This window comes from Littorina saxatilis, linkage group LG10 (genome assembly GCF_037325665.1).
Source record: "Littorina saxatilis isolate snail1 linkage group LG10, US_GU_Lsax_2.0, whole genome shotgun sequence".
Classification (NCBI taxonomy): domain Eukaryota; kingdom Metazoa; phylum Mollusca; class Gastropoda; order Littorinimorpha; family Littorinidae; genus Littorina; species Littorina saxatilis.
The window spans coordinates 12,457,870-12,465,369 of NC_090254.1; the positions used below are offsets into that span (position 1 = coordinate 12,457,870).

At 40.9% G+C, this 7,500-nt stretch overlaps 1 protein-coding gene across 2 annotated transcripts in view; it reads left to right on the forward strand.

Moving 5' to 3' along the window:
- LOC138978180 (EF-hand calcium-binding domain-containing protein 4B-like) overlaps positions 1-7,500 on the forward strand; it is a 77,603-nt gene that overhangs the window by 9,885 nt on the left and 60,218 nt on the right. The window contains exon 1 of one of the 2 annotated variants that reach the window (XM_070350840.1): positions 6,801-7,088. The exons of the other annotated variant lie outside the window; for it this stretch is intronic. The gene's annotated coding sequence lies outside the window, so the exon portion shown is untranslated. Of the gene's footprint in view, positions 1-6,800; positions 7,089-7,500 lie in introns of those variants that run through there. 2 annotated transcript variants of the gene reach the window in all.

Below are 7,500 nucleotides of genomic sequence, written 5' to 3' on the forward strand. Positions count from 1 at the left end.
TGTTCTTTCATTTTGGTCTGTTGTGTGAAGGCTTGCTACCCCGGCTTTGACCGACTCTCTGAGATAGTAAACATTATTCAAATACATTCAAATAAAAATGTCACTTTTCATCTTTTGTGTGAAGGGTACCCCAGGCTGATTTCCTGCACCATGGATGTAGAGGAGGCCAGACAGTCTGCTTCTCATTCCAGCTGTGTTGCGTTTTTTTCTGCTCATGAAGTGTATCGCCACATTGCCAAAGCCATTGGCCAAGAGAAGTCACCCTGTCTGCCCATTTTGCATAGCCTTACAGGCTGTGACACTATGTCGTTCTTCAATGGTATTGGGGAAACAGAAGGCTTGGGAAGTATGGCAAGCATTTGAAGACGTCACTCAAACTTTCTTCAGGTTGTCTGCTCCTCTTTGTAAGCTGAGTACCACTGACAGGGCAGCACAAGAGCTTTTTGGTGTACATTTGTAGGACAAAACCAGCAACGTACTGGGTGTAAACAGTGCTAGACGGTACCTCTTCAGTAAAAAGAGCTGCCAAATTGACCATAATCCCCTTACAAGTGAGGTGCTGCTGCAGGACATGAGATTGAGAAGAGCCATCTACCTATTAGACTTCCCAACTCTGTGGGCTGGCAGTTCAAGGCTGGAAAGTGGGAGTCATTCTGGACGAGCTTTCAAGAGGTATCCAGCGTGTGCCGAGAACTCATGAGGTGTGCCTGCAAGAAGAGCTGTACAACAAAACGCTGCAAATGCTGCTAAGAAGGACTGCAGAGCACAGCTCTCTGCAAATGTGCTTGCATGCCTGTAAAAACTGTCAGCATCTAAACTGTGCAAAAATATTATTGCACCCATTTTCATACCCCAACTCAAACATTTATTCCTGTGTCATTTTATTCAAACTGTCTATGCCATTAAAGGCTCGCATCTTCGCTATCTGGCACATTTTTTTTTTACATCATCATTTACGCCGTCAAAATAAGGATACCCTTGACGTGACAAAGAGATGTGACAAAAACTTCGGGTACCTTTTAAAAAGCCGACGACAATTCCTGAGGCACAACTGGGTCACTGTTGTATACGAAGAGAAAGTCAACTTGATTATCCATCCAGAACAGGTTGTTTTATTTCGCCATCTTGCATATTTCTAGTGTTGTGCCATTGTACCTACTGATGTATGTGTCGATCTCACGGATGAGATGTTTATGTGTCAAATTTGAGGGATACCCAAGTCAACTAAAATCCATGTATTTTAGCAATGACCAAGTGGGTTGCGTTGAAACTTTCAGGAATGTGTGTCTACACACGAGGCGTAGTTCAACCGTTTGAGTACACTTTCAAATCTTCACGAAATAATATTTTAAAAACTGCCACAGGTTTGTTGACTTACATTCCACATATTTTTGACTTCGCATGTATATATGACAGATGGTTGTTTCAAGTACTGCCAAAGTTTCTTTTGAGTATAGACACTTGCCGGAATGTGCTAGTTGTGTAAACACATGAGAACAAACAACGTTTTCGAAATACAGCGATTATGAATTTTAGTCGACTTTTGAGTTGATACATTACATTTTTATCAGTTTTATTTTGGGGGTACCCTTATGTGGGCGGCGGTCAAATAACCCATGTAAAGGCCACCTTTTATCTTAAAAGTGTTCCAGTTAGCCAAGTTGAGTGCCCTAAATAGCATACATTGAATACAACAGCACAGGAATGAATGTTTTCGTTTTGGTATGAAAATTGGTGCAATATATTTATTTTTGCACAGTTTAGGTAATCCTCAAATTCTTCAACCCTGCCACCCACACCGTCCAATCATTCTCTGCACCAACAATACATGTATTGTTTTGTTTAAAAATGTTTTTGTGTTAGTTTCTATTGCAAGAGAATGTCTTGTAGCATCAAAAATGCCTAAATACCCTTTTATTGGCGGCCATTTTGAAAATTGTTAAAAAACTACTGATTTCTTAATTTTTTCACGGTGGCTCTGTATCAGGTTTTGTTAAGCAAAAGCAAATGTCCATTTACGCCAAATTTGCTGTTAATCACATGAAGTGAAATATGCCTAACATACCCAACCGTTTACACTGGCGGCCATTTTGAAAAATTGTTTAAAAACTACCTATTTTTTAAATTTTTCGCAGTGGCTCTGTATCAGGTTTTGTTAAGCACATAAAACTCTTCATATTTGCTAAATTTGGTGTTTGTTGCACGATTTGAATGATTTTGCAACATAGGAGCCCCACTAACTGTAAACTTCACAGCGGCCTTATCGGCTTCCTCGAGTGACGTCACAACAAGGCTAACGCTGCGGCGTCTTTCTTGTGCTGACAGAGTTGTCGGTCGCGGATTTTGAGTCGTTTCGGCCTGCCAACTGCTTCGTTTTTTTGCGGATTGTGAGAACTAGCAGAAAGTTTCACGCATTTTAATGGTTTCAAACTAATGATGAAAGTGTCTTCTTCTGGACCAAATCAACAGTCTTTAGTTGAATCAACTCGGAAAACTCTTAAACGCGTTTTTGCACGCGACTCCGCGCATTTTTGAGACCAGGCAACCCGACAGCTGCCCTTTAAGGGCGCATTAAAACACTAGCTCCGGGTAGGATCCCGGCAAATCCTCCCCCCTGTGCTCTCAGGGTAGGACTGACGTACGGGCCACGAGCTAAGGGTGAGGTAACCCTGACAGAAAACCCAGAATGCTGAAGACGGAGGACCCGGGCCGCACGGCGCATTCTAACAAACCACGGGTACACGCGCTTACGCAAATGATAAGCTGCGAACGCCAAGAAGAAGATTATTATTATTTAAGTTATTGAGACATCCCAGTGCACTAAGGGATTTATAGAGCAAATCGAGAAAATTCATTATTGAACGATTGAACGAAGCGCATAGCGCTGAGTTCAATAATTATTTTCGAGATTTGCTCTATAAATCCCTTAGTGCACTGGGATTGTTTCAATAACGATATTGTCAGTACCGCCACAGAAAAAAGAAGATTCCAAACGCACACTTTGCTACGCGCATTTGAATAGGCATAACTGTGTGGTCAGGTCGTGTACAGTAAGATCTACTTTTGTGTGGGCCGGTGTCTCAAGTGTGTCGTGCTTTCGTCACACGCATTTTAATTTCTGTTGGTAAATTCCAGTGTAGCGTTATAGCTGAACAGTGATGATCTTTCAGAGAGACCTCATTTGAACTCGGAGAAAGGACTGTGCTCTTCATTTTTCGCGATTCGAAACCTTCAGTCGAGCGTCGATGGATTGACTGTGCGGAGTGACTCCCCTTGAATTGACTTACCCCACGAAGGACTCGACAGTTCGCACATTTTCAAAATAAATGTGGCATATATCTCGTGTTGTATCTTCACTCATCGGGGAGTCTGATACTAAATATGAACGGTAAGAATGCTCTGAACCCTACACGTATTATATCCCCATCGTTTTTTCGTTCACATTTGCCCAACATGTTAATTTGCTGAGCGGGGTTTATGTCGTCTGCTACTGCTAGGCTAGAACAATCGAACCACTGCAGTCTGCACTGTCACTGAGTCTGCACGAATAAGGCAGAATTATATGGTAAGAACGTTCTGAACCCTACACGTTTTCGATTACGATTGTTCTTGCCTTGAAATAATAATTCGGAAACCATTCATTTACTGAACTGATGCAGTCGTATTTCAGTGTAGTCTGCTAGAGTCGATCGAATCAGTCTTCCAAATGCTGTGTACGTTATCAGAATAACACTTGTGTTTTCTGTTAGCCGCTGGGAATTGTATACTAACTCATCATTTGGTAATGTGGATGATAAGTTACATGCCACTAACACGGCATATTATGAGAAGAATCTATGCAAGTCAGCGAAAATGAGATGAAACACAGCGGCTTCTATTTTTAGATGAGTCCCACTGTGGCACATGCACATGCAATCTGTCAGAAAAAAACCCCACTTCTGCTTTAATTGAGAAGCAGGGAATTTATGGTCATTTGGTATTGTGGCGAATATAAGCTACATGTCATTAATTAATTCTGAGGATGAGAGTACAGTCTCGCTTTGGCAAAGGGCGTAAGAATACGCTCTGTGGAAAAGTTAGCGCACTCTTGGAGTGCGCTAACAGATTTAAGCGCATCGCCATTAGCCAATCAACTGGTTCACATCAGTCACGTGACACCAGTACTTACTGACAATTATTATTATTATTATTATTATTATTATTATTATTATTATTATTATTATTATTATTATTATTATTATTCCATTGAGATTGTTTGTGATCACAACGAATCAGACCTCGCGGTTTGTTCTCTCCCGTTTGGGTAGCACCCACTTTGGCTTCGTGCACCTCAGCCCTGGTGCCCTTGTGGTCAGAATCCTACTTGTCACCTGTCCGGACTGTGTTTTATTGTGTCTGTGTGGATTGATCGTTTAGTTTATTTGCGTCTACTGGCTGAATTCCAAAGAGACCGAATTATACAGCGAATGCTGCTCGTCCTCCAGCCGTTTCGCTTTCCTTCCCGTTATGTGTAAAAGATAAAAGGCGTGAACCTAGATTGCATTGAACGCATTTTCTTCATTAATAAGCCCTTTTTTTCAGAACAAACATCACATATCTATAGCTGGGATTCAGAACAAACATCACATATCTATAGCTGGGATTCAGAACAAACATCACATATCTATAGCTGGGATTCAGAACAAACATCACATATCTATAGCTGGGATTCAGAACAAACATCACATATCTATAGCTGGGATTCAGAATACATGTACAATAAGGAATAGAATGAAATCAAGTTTATGCCTGCTATTGCAATTTTTATTTCAGAGAGAGTTTTTAATTAACAAGTACAGTAATCAATACATAAGCTTCGAAGCTGAAATGCAATCCCATAGTTTTGACTGAGGCATAGAGATTGTTTGACCAAGTTTTCAATGAATTTGATTCAAAAATGCGCATCTAAACAATACCGCTTCAGATTTTCATTTTAAAGTCAAATATGACGCCATCAAACGTTTAAATCCACAAAATGAAACAAAATCCACTGGGGGTACCATCTGGAAGAATTTATATGCATAGTTTCATAAACATCTTAGTTTTCTGGGAATCGCTCTACACATGCACACGCATAGATACTGATTGACTGAATGTAACACAAAGAACGCAATGTATAGCTATTCTGATGGACACGTGGGGGAATTCGGGGGCTGGATGGTCTCTTCCGATCATCAAAGCATAATGCTACGGAAGTCGGCCATTTTTGCCAATATCCAAAAGCATATTGTCAATAACAAAGACGCGTGGTTCCGGTTTACCCATCTGTACCACACGATGTTTCACTGATCGACAACAGTACACTGACTACTTGAAATTCTTCTCGGGAATGTTTTTCAGCTTTACAAATGTCGATAGCATACCCTTTTCTGCTAACTTCCCGATGAAACAGGACTAAACCAATTATTTTCTGTCCCTAAACACCACAAAATGCCCAAAGTTGAAAGATGTAGTACAAACAGGGGAGTAAAACGGAACAGCCGTTTGTGTGTGCCTGTGTGAGCTGAGTTGCCAACCAACTTTCGCATTCGGCTTTTCTTATCTCGTAACTCCACATTAAATACCCCACTTCCCCTCTGAAGTATTGATGTACAACCAATGGCACTAACATTCATGCAGTTGTTTATAACTGAGGTTGAAAAATTCGCTTCATGACGAGACATGTATAAATGCCATTCACCCAACGGCTGAAAACTTCGCCGCGTCTGCTTGCGTTGTACGGATTAGCTGTTCTCTTCTCCTCCCCTTGTTCTTCTTCTTCTTTCTTTAGACTGCTGCCTTCATCAAGGTTGTTGCATCCGGCCTAGTTCTTCAGTTGTTTCTAGTTTTCCGTTGATGTTGTGTTTTGGTTTTCTTCATAAGTAGTCTTGTTCAAAATTAAAAAAACTCAAACTTCTTTTTGTAGTATACGAATGAACTAATAAAAAGCTGTTTAACAACTGTGTTGTCAAATATTGACTTGACTTGACTTGACTTGAGGTTTTTTCCAAAGTCAGTGTGGCGCCTGCGCAAAACTAATGCGCATAAGAAACAGCGTCTGCTATCAAAACCTGAGAGTAAGTTTGGAACAACAAATCAAGGTCAGAACAGCTATATAATCGCTATTATACGACTCGTCGGCATTATACTTGTCTCGTCTAAATATCGGACCCTATTGGTACGCTGAAAACACAATAGCTGTTAATATTACTTGCGTTGGATAAGTCATTGATAGATGTTTCTTTCGGTTAACAAAAAAGTGCTGCATTTCACGTTGGTTTGATGGGGGCGGGGGAGGGGGGGGTTGGAGGGGGGGGGGGGAGGCGTTGGCACGTGTTACCTTATTAGAGTGTCTGTCACGGGACCTCTAGCTCTGTGACTGAGAGATATACTGCAGGTCATGTTACTGTAACTGCAGAGAGTGTTTATATATGCTCTTTTCACCTATTCTTCACTTTTTCGTCGATTTTTTCATTCAAGGCTTGGGTGTTTGTCGGTTCGATGGGCGGTGGAGGAGGGGGGGGGGAGGAATGGGGGGGGGGAGGAGGGGGGGAGTTACCTCATTTAGAATGTCTGTCACATGACCTCTGTGAAAGATACCCCCAACAACAAATTCTTTCCTTTTACCTCAGAAGTATTGATTTCAGGTGAGCTGTGTGCAATAATCACTTCCCTTTGATTCGACATAAATTATGCATGATGAATCATTGATTCAAATCGCTTTCTCGTTCATAAACACACCGGGTTAGTTTTATTTTTATTTTTATATCCTATCGTATGATCCATGCAGATGCAAATTTCTCTTGATTATATCAGCTGCACTGTAGATATGCAAATTTCTTTTTGAATTGTATCTTGTGCGATCAATACACAAATGTCATTTTGATATGATATTGAGACAGACACGGAAAAGGTAGGACATGAAGATAAAACCACACGCTTGTGATGTGTGGTTTCAGAGGCCTTGGGTTTACCTGTGGCAATAGATATACACCTGTGATTTCCACCTGTTACCTGTGTGTTTGAGCTTACTACGCGACGACCTCTCCTGCCAGTTTTATGCTCCTCGGGTAAGCAAACATTAACATCATAATTTCTCCATGTCTTGTAAAATAAAAAAAATAAAAAGTTTTTAATACCTTCATATTCTGAAATATAGACAACACGTACCGTGTACGATCGACTGGCGGAACTGTGGAGTGCACAAGTTACCAGCTTAATCTATGTGGTGTTTTAAAATGCAGGTTAATGTGTCATGCGTGGATACAATTACCTACACTGTGTTCATAGATTTGTGCAGGATTTTGGTGTACTTGTTGGGTTTTTTTTTGGGTTTTTTTGCCGGTTGCAATCTGGTGAAGGATATAAGTGCAATACAAAACAAGTCGCGTAAGGCGAAAATACAACATTTAGTCAAGTAGCTGTCGAACTCAGAATGAAACTGAACGCAATGCAACGCAGCAAGACCGTATACTCGTAGCA